The sequence below is a fragment of the Macaca thibetana genome, chromosome 14, assembly GCF_024542745.1.
Source record: "Macaca thibetana thibetana isolate TM-01 chromosome 14, ASM2454274v1, whole genome shotgun sequence".
NCBI classification, from domain to species: Eukaryota; Metazoa; Chordata; class Mammalia; order Primates; family Cercopithecidae; genus Macaca; species Macaca thibetana.
The window spans coordinates 60,895,963-60,907,749 of record NC_065591.1 but is presented as its reverse complement, the minus strand read 5'-3'; the positions used below and the strand labels follow the sequence as shown (position 1 = coordinate 60,907,749).

The 11,787-nt window shown below is 34.9% G+C and overlaps 1 pseudogene; it reads right to left on the bottom strand.

Moving 5' to 3' along the window:
- Positions 1-8,202: 8,202 nt before the first annotated feature.
- LOC126935130 (olfactory receptor 52N1-like) lies at positions 8,203-9,165 on the bottom strand (annotated as a pseudogene).
- Positions 9,166-11,787: the final 2,622 nt, after the last annotated feature.

Genomic DNA, 11,787 nt, shown 5'->3' with positions numbered 1-11,787 from the left:
GTTACTCTCCAAGCCTCAGTTGCTCATCTTTAATGGGAAGCAGGTGATACCTACCTCAAAGAGTTCTGAAAAATAATCAGAAATTTCTTTATTCCTAGGTTAATATTCTGATGGATTAGATATGCTGATTATTCAAAATGCAGGTATAAATATAAATGGATATAAAATACAGGAATAATGACCATAAATGCCAATCTGATTTGATTGTTCCAAGAAAGAAGAAGAAAGAAACCTCTTTTTCTCAAGTACCCTATAATCCTCCAATGTCATTGAGATTATCTATTTTCTTTCCATATCTTCTTTTTAATATAATTCTCAAGAAGCATATTATCTAGACTCTCCCTTTATTCTCTTTTTGGGAAATGTTTTTATTCTTATGACTTCAAGTATAACCAACATGAAGATAATGTTCAGATAATTACTTGTATAAATAAGTTATGCCACAGCTGTTGAGTCCTTCTAAATGCATGATGAATATTTTCATCAGAAATATCCATAAAATTCTACATTTACTATGTCTAAAACTACACTTATCGCTTCAATCTCTACCTGTGCCTAAAATGGACTTTACCTCTAAGTTCTGTCTTTTGGATAATAGTGTCATTATCTACTACATTACCTAAACTAGTATATTTATGATCTTCCCTGGTATTTCTCCACCTCATCTTGGATATAATTCATTTACAGTTCAAAGGGTCCAAATTGTTACTCCACCCAGGTCACATCAGCATATCTATTTTCTGTAGTTTATCTTCAGAAAAAAACGTTTAATTCAGAAAATTTCTAATATCCGCTCTTCCTCTCTAACACCACTTTTGGTGTAAAGATCACCTAGCCACATCTGTCTATTTCTTGAAATTGTCTCTTCAGTAATTCGTAAGTGAAATTTTTCCTGTAGTACAATTTTGAAGTGTTTTAATCCACTGCTTAATAATCTTCAATGTATTTCCATTACTTTGAGAACAGGGCTCAAATTCCTTGGATGATGTTCAATAAAAGGAAATTTAGGTCTTATCTTTTCTTTCCTGTTTTATTTCTTTCAATTTTCTAACAACTCATAAGTATCCTGGCTTAAACAATGCATTATATGGTCAATGTAGTCTAGTATTTCGGGTTTAAATACTTGCCAATCCCCCCCCAAATACATATACTTAAGTCTAAGTTGACATTTCTCAATGTCCTTCATTTATTTGCAAATATCTCTGCAAAGTAAAGAATAAATATTACAGCTGAAGTAAATTAGAGACTAGAAAAACAATAGAAAAGATTGACAAAAATAAGAGTAGCTTTCCTGAAAACAAAAAACAAAAGTTAACAAACATTTAGCTAGATTAACTGAGGGGAAAAAAAGAGAAAACTCAAATAAATAAAATGAAAATGAAAAAGGAGACATTACAACTGATACAACAGACATACAAAGGATCATAAGAGACTACTATGAACAATTATACACCAATAAATTGAATAATGTAGGAAAAAATGGATTATTTGACTCTGTAACATACCAAGACTGAAAGACAGATGAAACAGGAAAGAAAGCCCAGAAAAAAATTTTCAACTAAGGTGCCAAGAACACACAATCAGGAAAGACAGTGTCTTCAATAAATGGTGTTGGGAAAACTGAATATCTACACTCAGAAGAACAAAATTAGACCCTTATCTCATACCACATATAAAAATCAACTTAAAATAGATTAAAGACTTAAATGTCTGATGCTTATCTTAATAACACTGAGATAGGATGTTACTTTCTTTGAAGAAGACTGTGGTTTCCAGAGTCCAGAATGAGCTATTGCCATTAAATACCCTGATTTAGACACAGGATGTTTAACTTGCTTAATCAAGGCTATTAGCGATTAACTCAGAATGAAACATAGGTTTCCTTAGATCAGAATTTCACATATGTTCCATTAAACCAAATCCCTTATAAATGCAATTAATGCAGAAGTTGTGGACTAGCACGTAGTAGTTCAGTGATTTATTTTCCCATTTGTTTGATTTTGTATTTGTTTTCCTATTTCTTTGTTTTCCCTGTGGGAACTTGAGGCTTCATGATTCTAATGTGTGACCTCTAATGCTCCTGCTTCTTACAATTTCTTCCTTGTCCAGCATTCCAGTCATTTTTCAGGTAAATAGCAAAAAAGTTGTGTGGGATGATTTATATTTTTTTCTTTCAAAGGAGAAGGTAATTTGGTTATGAGTACTATGTGGACTTACCCTGAGCCTACCCTACTTCTTTATTCTTGCTTGTGGTTCTGGGGAAGTAAAAAAGTCAACAGAATATAGGCATACATTTGAGGTATAATAATAACAAGATGGCATATCACATCAAGATATGCTGCAACATATCACCTCGTGTCAATCACAATTGCTTGTCCATCCTTGATGACAATGAGTTCCGTTACCTGACGTAGGTGTCCACGCCTCCAGTAAGGGTGGAGTGATTGATCCTATCACTGTTGCATCCTGTGCGGTCTCCTCATCCCACTCTGGGCAGCCATTTGACACAAAGTATATGTAGCATCCATGGTTACCTCTGGCTGTTTACAACAGATAACAGGCTCCTTTGAATTATCACTTTATCCTAACCTCCAGAAAATTTGGATGAATCAGGAACTGCTTAAAAGTTAGGAAAGCCAAGGAGACTTGCTTTTTCACTTCCTTTTAATTTCCACGCTATGCTTCTCTAGTGACGGCTTGAAACAGCATTTTCTCAAGGAATTTAGGAACCAGTACACAGAATAAAATCCTATCAGGCATCAAATGACCTATCCTTGATACCCTGGAGAGGAATGTCAGCATAAAGCTGGATCCAGAAAAGAGACTTCTAGATTCTCTTATGCTATTTCATCTTTTCTGGTTTTGCTCTAAAATGTTTTCCCGGAAATGTCCAATCAACCTTTTAGTGACACAAAATGCTGTAATTGAATGTGAATGTCTCAAGTGTATGGACTCTAAATTAAATTGAATATATTTCATTTGTAAAATTAAAAAAATACATATATTATCTACTCTATTTGTGCCAGGCAATGTATCCTTTGGCACTTAGCAGAAGGACTTTATCTGTCTCTACTCTGGGGCTTTTAAGTTTACCTTGCATATATATAGCAGATTTGCATACCAACTCCAATATTTATCCACATGCCTAGACAAAAAAAAAAGTAGTAGTAGTACTACTTGATTGTCTATATTTACCTGTTTAATATATTTACTTATTTAATATTTGAATTAACTTGTGAATTTAATCACATTCTTATAATGCATCTGCTAATTATTATCTAATCACTATCTCAAGACTCTTTGTTCAATAGCTTGCCAAAGATACAGAATTTTGTGCTCTTTACACTAAATACTGGTGAGGCACAACCCCATCTCTCTTAAACCAAACAAGAATCATTATTTGGAGTTTACCTTTCTTCCTCTCTGCTACCCTCATATTTTCTCCATTTTTATGACGATGATAACTTGGACACCAGTGCTCAATTTATATTTATCCTGTCTCCTTACTGACCTGTGAACTCTTTTATTCTATGGGCCAAATTTGCCACCTATTTTATCCCATAAATAAGGACAGTACCCAGCTTAAAAAAGAATATTCAACAAATTGGAGTTGTATTGACTGACTCCAAGTTGTATGACCCAACTGAAGAAAAGGGAGTGACTGGGAAAGGATGGGCTAGTAACTTGAAGGGAAAAGTTTGTAACTGTTTGTTTTTTCCTGATTTAAGAGATAGTAAAGTTCTTACTGTCTAATTCTCTGACTCTGGCATTGCAGCACATATTTAAAAAATAAATAAATAAATAAATAAATAAATAAATAAATAAAAGGAGAGGAGTTCCTTACACTCTAAAGGAGCTTTTGAAGGCATCTAACTTGTACCTTGTACACCAAGAACACATATACCTTATAAGTACTATCTCTGCTTTGAATGTGGAATGAACATACTCTTCCTAATTTTCTCAGACTAAGAAATCATCACCAACATTTTCTGTAAGTCAGTGTCTTTGATCCTTATGGTGACACAAACTGGCTAGAACAAGACAAGTCTTTGTCACACAGTAATGTCTGGAAGGCAGAAATCTCTTACCCACAATGTAGCTCCTGATGAGAAGTGATGTGAAAGGTGCTCATGCCAGGGAGAGGGCCCAGGAATGCATATGATGGTGGGACCCTGGCTTCAGCTCATAGAGTTTGGGTCAGAAGTGCTTAATCCAGTCGAGTTCCCACAGGAAACAGGCATAATCTCATATGCTCAAGAGTCTCGGTGTGAAACTGGGCTTCAGAGACCCCAGAGACCACAGAGCCCTAAGGGAAAGATTCGTATATGTGAGGGAAAAAGCTTCTGCGACTACAGCTGGGCTCCAAAAAGGAGCAGTCTGGAAAGCAAATCCCATGCCACAGCTATCCCACCATTACGACTAGAAGTTGGCAGTTCGTATCTAAGGCAATTAAAAATAAATAAAAGATGTTCATGAGTGTGAAATCATAAATGTGTTGTTATTTATTATTGTGAATTCTAAAATAGTAAATTCCTATTAGTTGAAAAAGAGAAAAAAGTAACAATAAAGGCACTTCTGAATAGTACATACTTCAGATACTGGGAAACACTTGTTATTAGGGTTTTGTGTGTTTTTATTTCCAGGTATGTATACATTTTTTTCTGAAAAAATCACAATTTTCAGAATATTCATAGTTCAGAGGATATTTTATCACAATTTCTTTCATTTAAAAATATGTCATGAATATTTCACTCTTTGACTCCTCTACAATATGAATATCAAAGTCAGCAAAGCTACTTTATGGCTGTAAACTTTCCTTTACGTATTTTTAAAATTTAAAAGATTGAGTTAATTTCCAATATGTTACAACTTTATGGTGAACACTGACACAACCATGATTAATTCTTTTGGAAAATTTATAGACCTGAATAGATATTGAGTAAAAAATATGCTAATTTTAAAGCTTTTATATTGCTAGACTTCTTTTCCCCCCACAAAGATTGTACCAAAACTCTGTACTTTATGCTCTTGAACACAATCCAAGTATATGTGCCACCTTATACAGTAAGATTCTCTATGAGTAACTGGTCTCCCCCAACTGTAGGTGCCAGATAATAGAAAGTAAAATAGAACAGGCTATAAGTAGATGTAAGTGGGACCAGCCTTACCCATAATCAGAAGTGAGGGTCATTGTTACATTGGATTTCTTGGTGTGCTGAAATTACAATTTAACTTCCCAATAAATTACCTTTCTGAGATTGAAGATTTTCTCCACTTAACTTTCAGTAATTTTAGGGCCAGGTGCGGTGGCTCACACCTGTAATCCCAGCACTTTGGGAGGCTGAGGCGGGCAGATGGCTTAAGGTCAGGAGTTTGGGACCAGCCTGGCCAACATGGTGAAAGCTCATATCTACTAAAAATACAAAACTTAGCAGGGTGTGGTGGCGGGCACCGTAATCCCAGCTACTCGGAAGGCTGAAGCAGGAGAATTGCTTGAATCTGGGAGGCAGAGGTTGCAGTGAGCCACGATTGCACCATTGCACTGTAGCCTAGGTGACAGAGCGAGACACTATCTCCAAACAAACAAACAAACAAAAAACAAATTTAGTGATTTTGATAAGCATTGTAGTTTCTCGGCCTCCACTTTTTAAATATGAAGAAACAAGTTATCAGTAACTGAATCACTTTCCTTAATTATTGATTCAAGAAAATTAAAACAAAGATGCAGTTATGAGTTAAAATAAAGCAGAGGACTATCTGTATTCCTCCTGACAACTGTGTCAATAGGTGAATGGATAAAGAAAACATCATATGTATACAATAAAATATTATTTAACCTTACAAAGAAATAAATTCTACCACTTGTAAAAACATGGATGAACGTGGAAAACATTATACTAAGTGAAATAAGCTGGAAAACATTATACTAAGTGAAATAAGCTGGGCATAGAAAGAGAAATACTTCATTATCTCACTTACATGTAGAATTTTTAAAAAGCCAAATTCACAGAAACAGAGAGAAGGGTGGAAACAGATTAGAAGCGTGTTGGGGTAGTGAGGGAAATGAGGAGATGTTGGCCAAAGATATAAGCTTACAGTTATCAAATGAGTAAGTTATAAAGACTTAATGTGCAGCATGGTGACTAGAGTTAATAATAATGCATTGTATATTGAAATTTGCATAACAAGTAGATCACACATCCTCACAGTTGTGTGTCCGGGTCTGAGTATTCTATCAACAACTCTTCTAGGTATTTTGGCATTTTTTGGTATTTCTTAAAAATCACATTTCGAATTTGGTTTTAAAAAAATATTTTATAGTGGTTGGGATAAATTATTCTTTGTTTTAGCAGTTTTCTTTTTTAATAGCAATCTTAAAGTCAGACATTTGACATCCTGAGGAGATGACCTATATCATTACTTTTATGTTTTACATTGCTTTGCCTTTTTTGTGTCCTTTTGGTGAGATTTTCACAACTTTATATATTTTTTCTTGGATATTTTTGCTACCATTCCTTTTTCTCTGTTATAAATGTTATTTTCTAATTGTCTATAACTTCTTTCCTTTTTTGATTGGTCCAAAATATTCTCAGATCTCTGAAAAAATATTGGTACTGGAAATATACTTCAAGAATAATGAAGATGATGATACTGAACTAATGAAGAAGAAAATATAGTCTCTACTTTGTTGTAAAGTGATTAGTATTCATATTCAACACTCATAAAATTATTTATATAATTATAGTAATTCAAATACTATTTATTAGTTTTAAGTTATTACAATCATAAACAAATCAAAAAGATTTCTAGAATTAATGCAAGTGGTAATTATAACAGAAGATTAAAGATATAACTAACATTGATGTTTTATACGTGTGTGTGGTTATATACATACACATATACATATAAAATATTTTGAAGGAGAGGGCAGATGACAGATACAGATAGTTATTAAATTAAATCTTCACTGTGGGTAGAGTAGTTGGTAATCTTATTAAAGATTAAACACAGTTTGGAGTAAAAGAAATAACCACCAAAAAGAAGAACAATAAAAACATACACATACACAAACAAGATTTTTAAGAGGCCATCACTAAAAAGGGACTAGACGGAGGACATTTTCAAAAGGAAAGTTTAAGTTTTTTACGATGATCTTGTTTTATTATGATTTGTACAAATATGCACGTATTATTTACGTTAAATTTAAAGTACTTCTGAAAGAAAAGAAAGTATATATACTTTTTAAACTATAGACAGTTGGCATAGGAAACAAGAAAGAAATGTCTCACAGCTTAGGGAGGTCAGCGTGTGTGCTCAAGCGATATTATTTTAAATAAAAATGTTGTTTAAACGTAGTATATATGCAAAAAGAGCACATTTTACAAACAATAGGCTCATGAAATATCACTAAATTGATACACCCTGCAACTACCATCCAGGTCAAGAACTAATCAATGGTGGTACCTCAGAAGCACCCCTCATTATCTGGTTTCTCATTCTCAAAGTTAAACATTATCTGAATAAATTAGTTTGGCCTACTTCTGAACTGCACATAAATGAAATACATAATATGTGCCTTTATGTCTTTCACCTAATACTATATTTGAATAGACCACAATTATTTATTTATGTTGTCTAACGTTGATGGACATTGGTATGATTGCCAGCTTCTAGGTATTACAGGCATGCTTCAATTTACAACTTTAGAAGTTTTCTGGTGAACATATGTATGGGTTGCTACTGTATATACAGCTGACAAACTTGGAGTAGAAGTAGAATAAACTCTAAGTGATTTTGGCAGGAAAATGATGAGCTAAGTAAGTTAGGACAGACATAAATGAACACGGCTCATGTTTTGCCGTAGATTTAAATTTTTAAAAAAGTTTCACTCCAGTGTTAGTGATCCAACCACTGTGCTGCAAATTTGTGTAGACTGTCATTTAGGAGAGAAGATTATGTCTGTGAAGATTAAATGCAGTGAACTTCGAAGTCCTCTATAGTAAAAAGGCTTTAAAGAACATAGAATAGCATAAGAAAGGGTATTTACCTATTTGATCATGATGGTACCCTTTCCAAAGATGCAGAGTAACCCGAGTCTCATAAAAATATTCCTGTGGCCAGATTTCTGGTGTCATTTAAAGAGCTCCCTATTGACTTGGTGATCTCAACCTGGCTAAGAAAATTCTAACATCTCAGAAGACTTTAAAAGTTATGAGAATTGTCTTTTCCCTTAAGAAAGAACCTAATGACACTTTCTCATATTTGCTTGGTTTTCACCCCATACACAATGGGGTTCATTGTGGGAGGCATTAGTAGGTAGAGATTAGCCATAATAATAAGTATGTGGGGAGGAATGGTGTGTCCCCCGAAATGGTGTATAAAGAAGGTAAAGAAGGCTGGAACATAGGTGATGACTATGGCAGAGATGTGGGCAGTGCAGGTGCTGAAGGCCTTCTGTCAGGCATCTGCTGATGATAGACTCACAACTGTTTGAAGAATCATAGTGTAGGAGATTGTAATGCACAGGATATCAAAGTCTCCAATCAACAGGGCAACCATCAAACCATAGATGGCATTAACCCTAACATTACCACAAGATATCTTGGCCACAGACATGTGGTCACAGTAGGTGTGGGGTATGTCGTTGCCCCTGCAGTACGGCAGTTGCTTGGTAAGGAAAGAGAAAGGGATAACAAGCATCACACCCCTAAGAAAAGTGAGGAAACCAGCTTTAGCAATGACTGAATTAGTGAGGATGGTGGCATAACGCAGAGGGAAGCAGATGGCCACATAGCAGTCCAGGGCCATGAGCATGAGCACTCCAGACTCCATCCCTGTGAAGGTGTGCACAAAGAACATCTGGGTGAGGCAGCCTTTGAAATCAATCTCCTTGAGATTAAACCACTATATGAAGAGAATGTTGGGAAGGGTGCTGGTGCATATGAGCACATCTGCGAAGGAAAGAAGGGCTAGGAAGGCATACATAGGTCTGTGTAAGGCCTCATCGGAGTAGATGAGGTACATAAGGCCAAAGTTCCCTGTAATAGCAATGCTGTACATGGTGCACAGCAGGAAGGAGATCCACAAATGCACGTCTTCCAAACCAGGGATGCCATTTAGGATGAATGAAGCTGGAGTTAGGCTGTTGCCATTTAGAAATGACATAATAACTGCTGGAAGTTCATTGTATAGCAGTTATAGTATTGCCTCTGTGAACAGGGGGGAACAAAAAAAGAACAATTTCAGGGAGTGACAGACCAGCAGTCTTCTTTCCCATAATGGCTATTTTGTTTTTCTTGTAGATCAATGACTATATTTGTTCTCTTATGTTTAATATGTGATATATACTCTGTCTGGGTCTGTGCCTTAAGCATTAGGTGTTGACAGGAAGAACTGAGTCTAGTCAGTATGTTTGGACCTGAATATCTAGGGTCTTTTGTTATCATGTAGTCCATTCTCCAGGCCAATGTTAGCCATGAACTGAACAACTCTGTGGTCAAGAATTGATTAAATATTTGCTCTATTCTAGGTGCTCACCATCTTAGAGATGTCCATTGTATTCTGAAATGTTAACAGACTTCAGTAGTTCCTATAGGCTTACCTTTCAAATTAAATCTGTTCTACCTAATGGACATACTGACAATATTTTCAATCTAGTTTTAGCCCAAACTACTCCCTTTTGGTTTGCAGAAAATGTAAATAGAGAAAAATATGAATCATCCCCTTGCAGTTTTCTTGAAGCAAAATCATAGACTGATCTTAAAGGCAAATAATAATAACAATCCACTTTCTAATATCATCAAAAGGCCATTTATTTTATACGTACCATGTAAATAGATGATGAAAGATCATTAGAAATGCAAGAACTTATATGAATCCAATGCTTTCCTAAGATTACAGTCTAGTCTAATGGACTCTAGAGTCAGTTCAATGAAAATAAGATACTTATCATCCTAAACAAAATAAATTGACATTCCCTTTGGAAAGAACATAGTGCTTTATATTCTACCCACATCAAAACTTCAGCCCTAGAATCAAATATTTTTGAGGCTTAAAATAAAGAATATTTTTATCAAATATTTTTGAGGCTATGTAATCACCAAAACTAAGTTTCTTTTGTATACAGAAGATGTTCAATACGTTTTTCAAGGCCCACAGAAAAACAGACAGTGGTAGAACAAGGACCAACAAAACATTTCTGAATAGTAAAGGAGAGAATAGTTGGTGTGATAGCATGTTGTGAGAAAATAAGAACCAACTCAAAGTCATGACCATATGATAGATGAAAATAGGCTTCACAGGTCTGAAGAAGTGGGCTATATCGGCAGGAATGTGTTGAATAAAATTTTTAAAAAGGAGCAAGTTGTGTGATGGGGGCATATTCCCATATAGAAGGGTATTGGAGGAAAACTAAGTAGGCTTTCTGATTTAAACATATCAATATTTATATTTATAGTTCCTCCTTGACATATTGGAGGTGACCCACCTGTCACTTCAGGGATGTCACTATTGAAAATTTAAAGTTGTGTAAAACTGGCTATCCTTTTTTCATATGTGTCTTTTATAAAATTTTTATATCCTTATTTTATGAAATATTAGGCCTGAATAAATGAACTTTTTGTCACTTTTTGAATTGAGATATAATTCATATAACATTAGTATCATGTGAAATAGAGGCAACTCACTGAAAAGAAGAGAAGACAAGACACAGAAAAGTGTCTTGGAACACAGGAATAAGGCTGTCATCTCTCTTTTTATTCAGATCACAGAAGAAATTCTTTTCTCTCAGAAATGCTGCTTTTAGCTTTCACAACCAGCAGGAATAAATAGAATACTTCCTGCAAAGATTATGTTTCAGTAATTGAAATGTGAATAATTTATCCAAAGTGAAAATGGAACATACAAGCCAGTTTGTCTGCTGCACCATTTAAAAGTTAGGAGAATAACTCTTCTGACAACTCTCTTATTCATCCTCATTTCTCAGCTACTGTAATCTGCACCCATCCATTTAATAAGAAGAAAGCAATCTCAATTCAGAGATCTGCTCACCCTAATGATCAGTGATGTTGAACTTTTTCTCATATGATTGTTGGCTACATATATGTTTTCTTTTGAGAAGTGTCCGTTAATATCCTTTTCCCACGTTTTAATACGGTTGTTTGTTTTTTCTTCTAAATTTAAGTTCCCTACATATCCAGATATATATCTGACCTTTGTCAGATACATAGTTTGCAAAAGTGTTCTCTCATCTTGTAGGTTATCTGTTTACTCTGTTGATAGTTTCTTTTGCTGTGCAGAACTCCCATTGGAGGGAGAGAATCAGGAAAAATATCTAATGGATACTAGTCTTAATACCTGGGTGATGAAATAATCTGTACAACAAACCCCCATGACATATGTTAACTTATGTAACAAACTTCTAAATTCTGCACATGTAACCCTGAACTTAAAATAAAAGCTTAAACAAAAGTAAATCTGCTTACCCTGAAAACTACCGGAGTTCCTCAAGAAACTGAAGACCCATCCATGGATCAAGTCATATTTATGTCTATGTGATCCTCTTGGTCCTGAAGGAGAAATATAATACTTACATTGAGATCTTGGGAGACTAGTGGAGGAGGAAACATTTCTATTATCTGTCTATATGTGTGTGTGCGCATGCAGGCATGTGTGTATGTTGTGGGTGTTTTATATTTTGAAGTTGAGTAATGGAAAAAACTTGGTTGTTACCGTCTCTACTGTAGTCTCAGAAGAGAAGTGATTTCCCCAGTGAGTGCATTTGTGTAT